Genomic DNA, 10,133 nt, shown 5'->3' on the forward strand with positions numbered 1-10,133 from the left:
GCACCTCGTGGGAGCACAACAGGCTGTATTTAGACCCAGAGGCAGTTGATAAGCCTTCATTAAGCATTTATGTTTAAGAACAAGCTTTCATCTTTTCCACTGCCATCAGCAGCAGTTGTTCAGAAATTTAAGAGTTATTGTGTGTTGCGTATGATCTCTGATTTGAATCCATCTTTGAGCCGTACAGCTGGGTCTGGGTTATCCATCCCTTTGTTTTACATGTTTCTATATTTTAAATCAATCACAAATCAAGCAAATATCAACTAAGTACTCTTTTGAGTACTGTATTTGAATTTGCATAGAATAATGTCTGTACCAAGAAGATGAGAAACTTGCTGGATGTTTTTGTGCAAAATATTTCTTTCACAGAATTTAAATTGAATTGCTTTCATGCTTTGGGAGAATGGAGACCTGTGTTGTTCTTTCCTTATTTTCTGATGTTTTTGTTGTCTGTCGTAGCAAACTGTATGCTGCTGTATGTAATAGTTTCTAACAGGGCTCTGCACTCTCCTATGTTTATACTGATTGGTCTTTTGGCAGTCGTGGACTTGTGCGGACCAGTGCTTTTTGTACCTCACATGTTGCTTAGCTTTTTATTTGGCTGGAATGGGATTTCTCTTCTGGGTTGTTTAGTACAAATGTTTTTCATTCATTATAATGAAACATGTCAGTGTACATTATTGTTATGTATGGCACTGGATCGTTACTTTGCTATATGTAGACCACTATTTTATCACAAGCATATGGAAGTCTCCAATTTTTTAAAGTTCATTATAGTGCCATTAATCAGAAATTGGGTCCTAATTACCACATTTGTCTTTCTGGCTGGAAGAGGGTCTTACTGTGCAACAAATGTGATAGATCACTGTTTTTGTGAGCACATGGCATTGGTTCAGTTAGCATGTGGAGACATTTCTATTAACAGCTTTGTAGGAATTTTTTCTGCTTTTTTAACACTGACTGTAGATTTTGTTTTCATTACTATCTCTTATGTAATAATATTAATCTCTGTTCTGAAATCTGGCAAGACTCATTTAAAGGCGATGAAAACTTGTGTTACTCATATAATTGTGATGATATGTACTCTAACTTTTGCCTTAATGGCGTTTTTGTCCTACAGAATAAGAAATGATTTCTCTCCAAGCAGCCGTGTCTTTCTGAGTACAATGTACTTACTTTTTCCCAAGCTGCTGCAACCCAATCATTTATGGACTGAGAACAAAAGAAATAAGAAATCATTTTCTGAAATTAATAAAACGTATAAGGATCATACCCTTGTAACTTTACGGAATGTAGCACTATGTTTGCTGACATGAATAGTTTGAAAATGTAGATTTTTTGAGTTTTTGTTAAAAAAGAAAATATGTAATAGCTATATAAAAGCGATGTCACTTAATGGAACTTCTGTCGTTATGTATTAAATAAAACTAAGGCAAATTTTACTAAAACTATGATTTAAAAACAAAATTGCTCTGTACAGCAAATAAATTGTATTTTGAGGTAATTAGCTTCTTGAATCTCAGTCTAGAGCAGAGATTTGTAAAAGACCATAACACGCCCCCTTTAAGAACAGTGGTGTCTTGTAGTATCACTCCAAATGATAGGAGATTTAATTTACAAGAAAAGAAGTAGAAGATACTTCCTTGACTGACAGCTATGAAATGAATGTTTGATCCTTCTACATTAACTTAACTGCTAAACTATTCAGTATACAAAAAAGTAGAAGTGCATAACACAGTGAATGAATTCTTTAATAGTGTTTAGCTGATGCACCAAATGTTTTGAAAGAAACACAAAACAAATAATGAAATAAAGTTATGAAATAAATTGAAATGTGTTCTTTAGTTAATCAGTTGAATTTTTGTTTACACTCTAACTGGCCCCTATGAATCTCAACTTAATAAGAATTTGTAATTTTTTTATGTTGTTAATAATAATATAGTTACATATCGCTGCTGTTGGAACAAAACCTTGTTTCTCCATATTTGTCAGTTTGTACTTTTTAACAGAAATGCTGGATGCCCTTTACAATGTGCAGAAATGATGAATCATGATGAATGGAGCACTAGAAAAGCTCTAAATTTAAAACCAAATCTAGCTTCATTAACTTTAAAGTTAGTAAAGAGTGTTTTTACTTCTCATGTAAAGTTACTATTGTGGAGATACAAGGTTTTGTTCAGACAGCAATAATATGCATTAATAAATGTGTACATTTTAAGTATTTATCTTTGCTTGTGATGTAAAATGAATAATAAATTATTGATTTGGTTAGAAACCAAACCAATAATAGTTTGTTAATTATTATTAGTTATTTGTTATATGTCAGAACTCATAAATTATGCTTAATAACTTGATATGTTGCACATTTACTTATCGTCATACAATTCATAAATATTATGAATGCTACTTAGTAATTTTCTTTTATTTTAAATTATGCAATTTATCTTGCCCCTTTGTCATAAATGTTTGCATAATACCAATTATTAAATTGTAAATTGCATTTCTAAACATTGACAATGGTTAATTGGGCCCCATTGTAAAGCTGTGACTGAATTTCCTGTATTTATAAATATGTAATATTAGTTATTATGCTTATGTATATATACATTCTTATGTTTATATTCTTGATGCTGTAAAAGAAGAAATTAAAACCTTAGTAAAAAATGCAAAACTCCTTCTTTATTTAAACTTTTACATTTGTAAACAGTTTGATGCATATTGCAGTTATAGTGTTGGGTAGCATTATTATGATATTACTACAATGGTATTATTTTATATATCTCACCTATCTAATAAACTGATGTAAAATTCTCATGAATGAGCAAAAAAAGGTGCATCATGCATCATTATTCATCATGCTAGCTTAGGTAACTCTACACACACCTTTACAGGCTAGAGTGGAGTGTGGAAGACCACAGTTTCATTTGTTTAATTTCTAATCAAAACGGCTATTACATACAATCATTAATTGCAGGACACCATGTGAAATGATGTTAAACACATATTTCTATTTTTTGCTGAGTTTAACATATTGGAACAACACACTTAAATACAAAATGTGGCATAACTTTTGCACAGACCTTGTTTTATGCTTTTTTTTCGCTAAATATGGCAAATAAACAGCAATTGTGCATTCAAACACACAGAAGTGTAAACGACTAAGTTGTCTTTCAGCATTAATATGTTCACAAATGTGCAAGTTATGAATGTCATTGGTCACTAATACACCATCAAAGAACTTGGCTTTTTAACTTTATGCTGGTTACAATGTAGATGGTCCTTTCTTCTTTCGCTCAGAGAATGTTTCAGTTGTTTACATATTGTTTCCTTCGTCATGCATGTGGATTATTTTATAGTACTGTGCAAAGAAAGCGACCATCTGTGCCAGAAAAAAAAGACTCAACAACAAGGACATAATCCACCTTTACTCTAATGCTAATTTTTGTTAGTTTATACTATGGAATTACAATATATATATATTAGCACTAAGATACTGGCGGTTCATTTTTTTTGAATTTTGAACATTTTTTGTCTGTTCTTTATTAAATGTGGACATTTGCTGCTTGACTTCCCATATGCTTGTAACAGACAGTGACCTTACAGTGAACCTTTCAGTAAAGTGTTTTTTTTAGAAGGCCTAGAGTGGCATTTTTTTTCTCACAAAATTGGCACCACCCATTGGAAATCAAAACATGATTGGTTGGTTCCACTGTTAATTCCTAAATGTCAGTGATTAATGTGACATGTCAGGCCTTAGTCCAGGTTATGAAGTTTCTATTGGGTGTTTTGGAATTTAACACTTCTGTTTGTAATCAAAACTTAACAATGAAATAATACTACAACACTTGGAGAGTTTACATACGACAAGCATGATAATGTTAAATTAAAAAATGAATGAAATTATAGATTTCTTTTATTTCACTGAAAACATTAGGTCTTCATTGAAGGATTACCGTTTCATATATTTGTAGCTCCAATTCCAAAAAAGTTGGATTTAAAAAAAAAGTTGGGACACTGCAAAATGTAAATAAAATCAGAATGGAATGATGTGCAAATCATATACACCCTATAATTAATTGAAAATAGTACAAAGTCAACATATCAAATGTTGAAACTGAGAAATTTTATTGTTTTTTGAATAATATACACCCATTTTGAATTTGAGCAACACTTTTTAAAAAGTTCAGATAGGGTCAACAAAAGACTAGTAATGCTGTGTAATACTTAAAAAACACCTGGTGGAACATCACAGTTAATTTTGTTAATTGGCAATAGGTCAGTACCTTGATTGTCTATATATAGAGCATCCCGCGTGGGCAAATAGTGCAACAATTTTAGAAAAAATGTTCTCAGTGTAAAATAGCAAAGAACTTTCATCATCTACAATACATAATATCATCATAGTTTCAAAAAATATGAAAATAAATCTCTGTGTGCAAGGGACAAGGCTATAAACCAATACTGGATGGCTGTGATTTTTTTTTTTTGAGCCCTCAGGTAGCAAGGCATTAAAATTGGACACGATTCTGGAAATCACTGTATGGCTCAGGAACACTTACGAAAACCACAAAGTTCATCATTGCATCCACAAATGTAAGTTGAAACTCTACTATGCAAAAATGAAACCACTTATAAACAGGATACAGAAACACCGCTGCCTTCTCTAGGCCTGATTTCATTTAAATACACTGAGTTGAAGTGAAAAAGTGTCCTGTGGTCCGACTAACCAAAATGCGGAATTCTTTTTGGAAATCATCGATGCTGCTCCCTCTGAGCTAAAGAGGAGAGGGACCGTTCAGTCTGATCTTTTTGGAATGTGTTGCTGGCATTAAATTCAAAAGGGGAATTATTTTTTGAAAAATAATAGAATTTCTCAGTTCCCATTAGATTGTTGTTTTTGAACTGTATTCAGTTAAAAAAAAATACATTTTGCACAGCATCCCAACTTTTTTGGTAACAGGGTTGTTCGAAATACTAATAAAAACAGGAAGAAGTTATTACTAAAGTTTGTTTGAGCTTTTTTAAATTGAAAATGGTACAAAACACAATATTCTATGTTTTACCTTATTTAATTAATTGTTTTATTTGTAAATATAAGCTCATTCTAAATTTGATGCCTCCAACACATTCCAAAAGAGTTGGGATGGGAGCATGTTTACCACTATGTTGCATTGCCTTTCTTTTAACAGCACTTAGTAATTATTTGGGGACTGAAGACACAAACTGATCCAGTTTTGAAAGTGTAATTTTTTTTTTGCCATTCTTCTATTATACAAGTCTTCTGCTGTGCAACTACAGGGCCTTTGTTGTTGTACTTTGATCTTAAGAAGACACACGTTTTCAAGGCAAGACAGTTCTCGACTGTAAGCAGGCTTGTCTAACACCTGAACTCTCTTGATTGCACAGCCTTGCTGTAGTAACACGTGCCTTGGTGTTGTCATGTTAAACTAAGCATGGGTGTCCCTGAAAAAGATGTTATTTAAAAGGTAGCATAAGTTGCTCCAAAACGTGTTTAGCGTTAAAGGCGCCTTCATAAATGTGCTGATTACCTACTAATAGCCCACACCTTCACACAGGATGGTTCTTTACTTCTTTGACCCAGAGAACATGATGTCCATTATTTCCATAAATAATGTTAAAAGTTGACTTGTCTGTCCACAATACATGTTTCTACTGTGCATCAGTCTTTTTCAGATGAGCTCTAGTCCAGAGTAGTCAGCAACATTTCTGGATGCTGTTGATAGTCTTGCATTTGTGGATGCATGACAGTGTTTACCGACGTGGTTTTTCAAAGTATTATCGAGCCCCTGTAATGATACTCATCATAGAAACAGGCCAAGTTTTGATGCAGTGCCATGGGAGGGGTTGAAGGTCATGGGCATTTATTTGTGTTTTTTTGCATTTTTGTTTACGTGCAGAGATTTCTCTCAATTCCCTTAATCTTTTGATGACATTGTGCAAAGTACCTAAAATCCTTGCAATCGCTGACTGAGAAATGTTATTTTTAAATGGTTGGATGCATATTTTTGTCAAAATAATGAGCCTCAACTGTTCTTGTTCATACAGGATTAGGCCTTCCCTGGATGCTCCTTTTTTTCTTTTTTTTATGATTGCATTTGTGTGTTTACATTTCACAAGGTTCCTAATCTTAAATTAGGACTTAAATTGCCCTATCCCAACTTTTTTGAAATATTTTGCAGGCATTAATTTCAGAATGAGCGTATATTTACCAAAAAAAGTAGGTAAAACATGTCATCTTGTCTTTGTACTGTTGTTGTTCAGATACAGGTCAAAGTAGATTTATAAATCGCTGCTTGCTGTTTTTATTTGCATTTTATCTACTATCAATTTTAAATTCTTAACTTTTTTGGAATATGTTTTGTAATTTTATTAAGTTGTTACTTTTTCAACTTCAGGGAAGATAATCAGAAAACACTGGTACGACCCGTCTAGGGTAGGCCGCAACATGAAAGTGTCTCCCCCAACTTCCCATTACCAACCCGCCAGACCAATCACACTCAAACACATATTACTAGTCTCATGAGTTTTATTATGGGTTGTGGAAGCTTAAAGCTTCAGGAGTGGTCTCAGCCAAAAAGAACAAAGAAAATTATACCTCCCCAATCAACTAACTTACCTATACAAAATAAAAGAAACAAAAATAGAAAAACATAACCTAACTCCCTCAACAAAAACAAAGACAAACCCCAAAGAAAACAAGGCTACACCCCCTACGGATTCCAGTCTAGAAGAGTCTTTTAACAAAAGGCTTCACATCCCACCAAAGTGGGCAGTTTAACACATCATAATAGACTAACAACTACACGGAGAGTAGGCCCAACTAGTCCGTGTTTGGAACTTCTGGGTCTGGCTGGTCTGGCAACAACATCAAGGGAAGGAGGAGGAGCCTCAAGGAAGCCGGTCACCAGGCTTATAAGCTCTTGCCCCGATCTCAGCACAGCCAATCAGTGCATTTAACAGAACATTACACAGAATCCTACACAACTAAATGTAATATAATATTTTGCAGTATTTATTGTGTTCATCCTTTGCCTTTTACCACTGTGATTCTTTTTGGGGGACTTGCTTTCAGTTTCTCAAAGAAATCTTGCAGGCATGTTTTTCCACACCTCCAAAGTTTAGTCTTCAATGTTTGTTACATTTTCTGTTCTCATGATTCATGTAATCCCAAACACATTCAATGGTACTGAGGTCTGGGCTCTGGGGTGGCCTGTCCATCGTTCTGAGAACACCATCAGCTTCTTTGTTTAACTCCTTGATCTTCTCAGCAATGTGCTTGGAGTTCTTATCTTGCTGTAGAAATAATTTATTCCTATTAAACAGAGAGAATTGCATGATGTATTACTTTTTTGTGTTTAACAGCATTTATGATGCCTTTAATCAAAAACAAATCACAAACTCCAGATTACTCCACATCTCAGATGTCCAGTTTTGATGTTCTAGTGCAATTCTTTTTTTGTCCATTTGTGTTTCTCAGTAACAGCTTCTCGACAGCTACACATCCTTTCAGACCCATAGCTGCTGAGTTATCTTGTTACACTGAATGGATGGATAGAACCTCCTCCTATTTTTTCAGATTTGAAATAAGAATGGAACTTTAAGTATTGTTTTATGTGATGATGACAGTTGTGGTGGTCTGTCAGGTTTTGCATGGTTGTTAAGAGTCCCATTTTCATGATATCTTTTACTATTTTAAACTCCAGTTTTCAAACTGTCTTTTTTACTTTGACTTACTGCCTCTTTATGCAATTGGATTATCTTATATCAGATCCTCCTCAGAAATGTGTCCTTTAGCCATTTTAGATGCACTTCAGAGAAATTTGCAGCTTTGGTGATTTTGGATAGTTGCTTGTGTGAATGTAAGTGTCTTGTTGAAGGGTAACATAATGTCACTGACAGCTTTTGTTGGTAAGACACAGCTGTAACTCATTGGTTTTATGACTGGTGTTGTTTATTAAGTAGCGATGATGTGAAGATGATGAAGGAGACTCCGCTGACACCGCCTTACTTGTATAAGAAGTTTTTTTTACAAAGCAAAACAGTATCATATCAAGCACTATAAAGTACCTGAGAGAGGATCCGTGCCAATTCTAAAGTATTCCCCCCCTAGAACAGAATATCCCAACTGCTTATATAGGCTGCTTGTTGTTGAAAAAGGAGACAGAACATATGGTCCTTATTAAAAGGATCTCATCTATTTGGAATTAAGAGAGAGGCCCACTCCCTATGGGGGCCTTTGGACCAGGGGGCCCCCTTAACTTAAACATTCCAAAACCTGCAAAAACAGAACACATGGAACTTCAGACCTCAACTTATACTGGAAGTTAAGAGTGTTTTTGCCTTCTTTTTAAAGCTACTCTTTTAAATACACCTCACTGGTAAGACAGAAGAGTTAAAATTGCAGTAGGGTGCACAAAAGTCAAATGGACAAATTAAATACTGATAGATTTGATATGCCTAGTGTTTGAGGTGTCTGTGTAAAGTTTGTTTTGATTTATGTTAAATATGTTTTCTGCTTTTTTTCTAAATATTTTGTTGCCTTGCTGGCAGCATAGAGATGCTACTGGCACTAGATCGCTTTGTGTTAACACTGAAAGCTTCCATCACCCATAGACAGCTAGTGAGCAAACATTTCTATTGCTGCAGCAATGACTACCAAGAGTGAATCAGTTTACTCAGTAGCGGCGGGTATCATTTGGGTAAGGCAAAGTTCAGATAACAACAGATAGCTAGCTAAAGCCCCATGACAAATTCATTGTTCAGGGAGGACTGTTTGAGAAAGGCATAGTTGAGTAAAAAGTGTTTTTACATTCAGTTTTCACTGGTGTTATCATCTCTTAAAAATCTTAAAAATGTTTAAAGTGTGGGTAATATACTTTTATGTACCGTAGCATCAGCTCAGCAGAAGACTCGGAAAACATTGAGCAAAACACAGGCAAATTCTCTTAATTGAACAGGCACTTCAACAGCAAGTCTAGAAACCGTCAGCCCTGGGCTAACCCAAAATGCAACACAGGGAGGGGGTAATGCAGGAGGACACAGGATATATAAGAAGGGTAGACATTGACCACTAGTTACACGACCTAACCTGGCCTAACCTACTCAGGCACAGTTGCAACGATTAAGTACAACTACTCCAACACAACAACAACAGCAACAATGAGTGTCTTTTTTAACTGGGAGTGTGGCGCATCCTGAGAGCCATTTTGCATGGCCACACCCCCTAAGCTCCCCATGGCAGCGTGGCCTGTGGCAAACGCCACAATACTTATAAATGCAATTATATTTATAAACTTATTATAATACTTTAAAAATAAATCACAAAGTTCAGTTTCCACTTTATAGTAGCGGTCCAGTTAGTGAGTATTAATGTTAAAAAAAAATACATTAATTAGCCATTGATCATAATTAATGATGATTAATGTGCTATCACTTAATGATTAGTTAATTGAAATTAACTAAGCATTAAGTAAACACTTACTGTAGTATGTTGTATAATTTGTTACCTGTGAATTATTAATGTCAAATAACTACATAATTATTAACAAACTACAATTAATGATTAAGTTTCTATAAATCAACATAATTAATTAGTATGTCGCTAAGTCAATGTATATATGTATATTTAATAATGATGTAATTGTTAACAATTATTACCAAACTATTAGATTATGATTAAGTTGCTATTTATAAGTGCTGTTAGCAAATTCTTTTTGTACAGTTACTTTTTTGTTGCATAGGAAATGACCTTGATGGATGGTAAATGTTTGTGGAATAGCACCTCGTGGGAACACAACAGGTTATATTTAGAGTCAAAGACTCTTGATAAGCCTTCATTAGGCTTTGAAGTTTAAGAACAAGCTTCACTCTGTCCCACTGCCATCAGCAGCTGTTGTTTATCGAAGACCTTAAGAATTATATTGCATGTGATGAACTCTTATTTTTATCTGTTTCATTCATCTTTCAGCCATACAGCTGAAATGGTCTGGGTTATTCATGACTTTCTATTATACATTTTAATATTTTAAATTGATGCTAAAATCAAACAAAATAAACTAAGTACAATTTTAAGTGTATTTGAGTAGAATAATGTCTACACAGAGATGCTGAGA

General features: G+C 34.2%; 1 pseudogene; it reads left to right on the forward strand.

Annotated features, from left to right (window-relative positions):
• Positions 1–323: 323 nt before the first annotated feature.
• LOC118826004 lies at positions 324–1,281 on the forward strand (annotated as a pseudogene).
• The last annotated feature ends 8,852 nt before the right edge of the window (positions 1,282–10,133 follow it).

Source organism: Colossoma macropomum, unplaced genomic scaffold, assembly GCF_904425465.1.
Source record: "Colossoma macropomum unplaced genomic scaffold, Colossoma_macropomum, whole genome shotgun sequence".
NCBI lineage: Eukaryota > Metazoa > Chordata > Actinopteri > Characiformes > Serrasalmidae > Colossoma > Colossoma macropomum.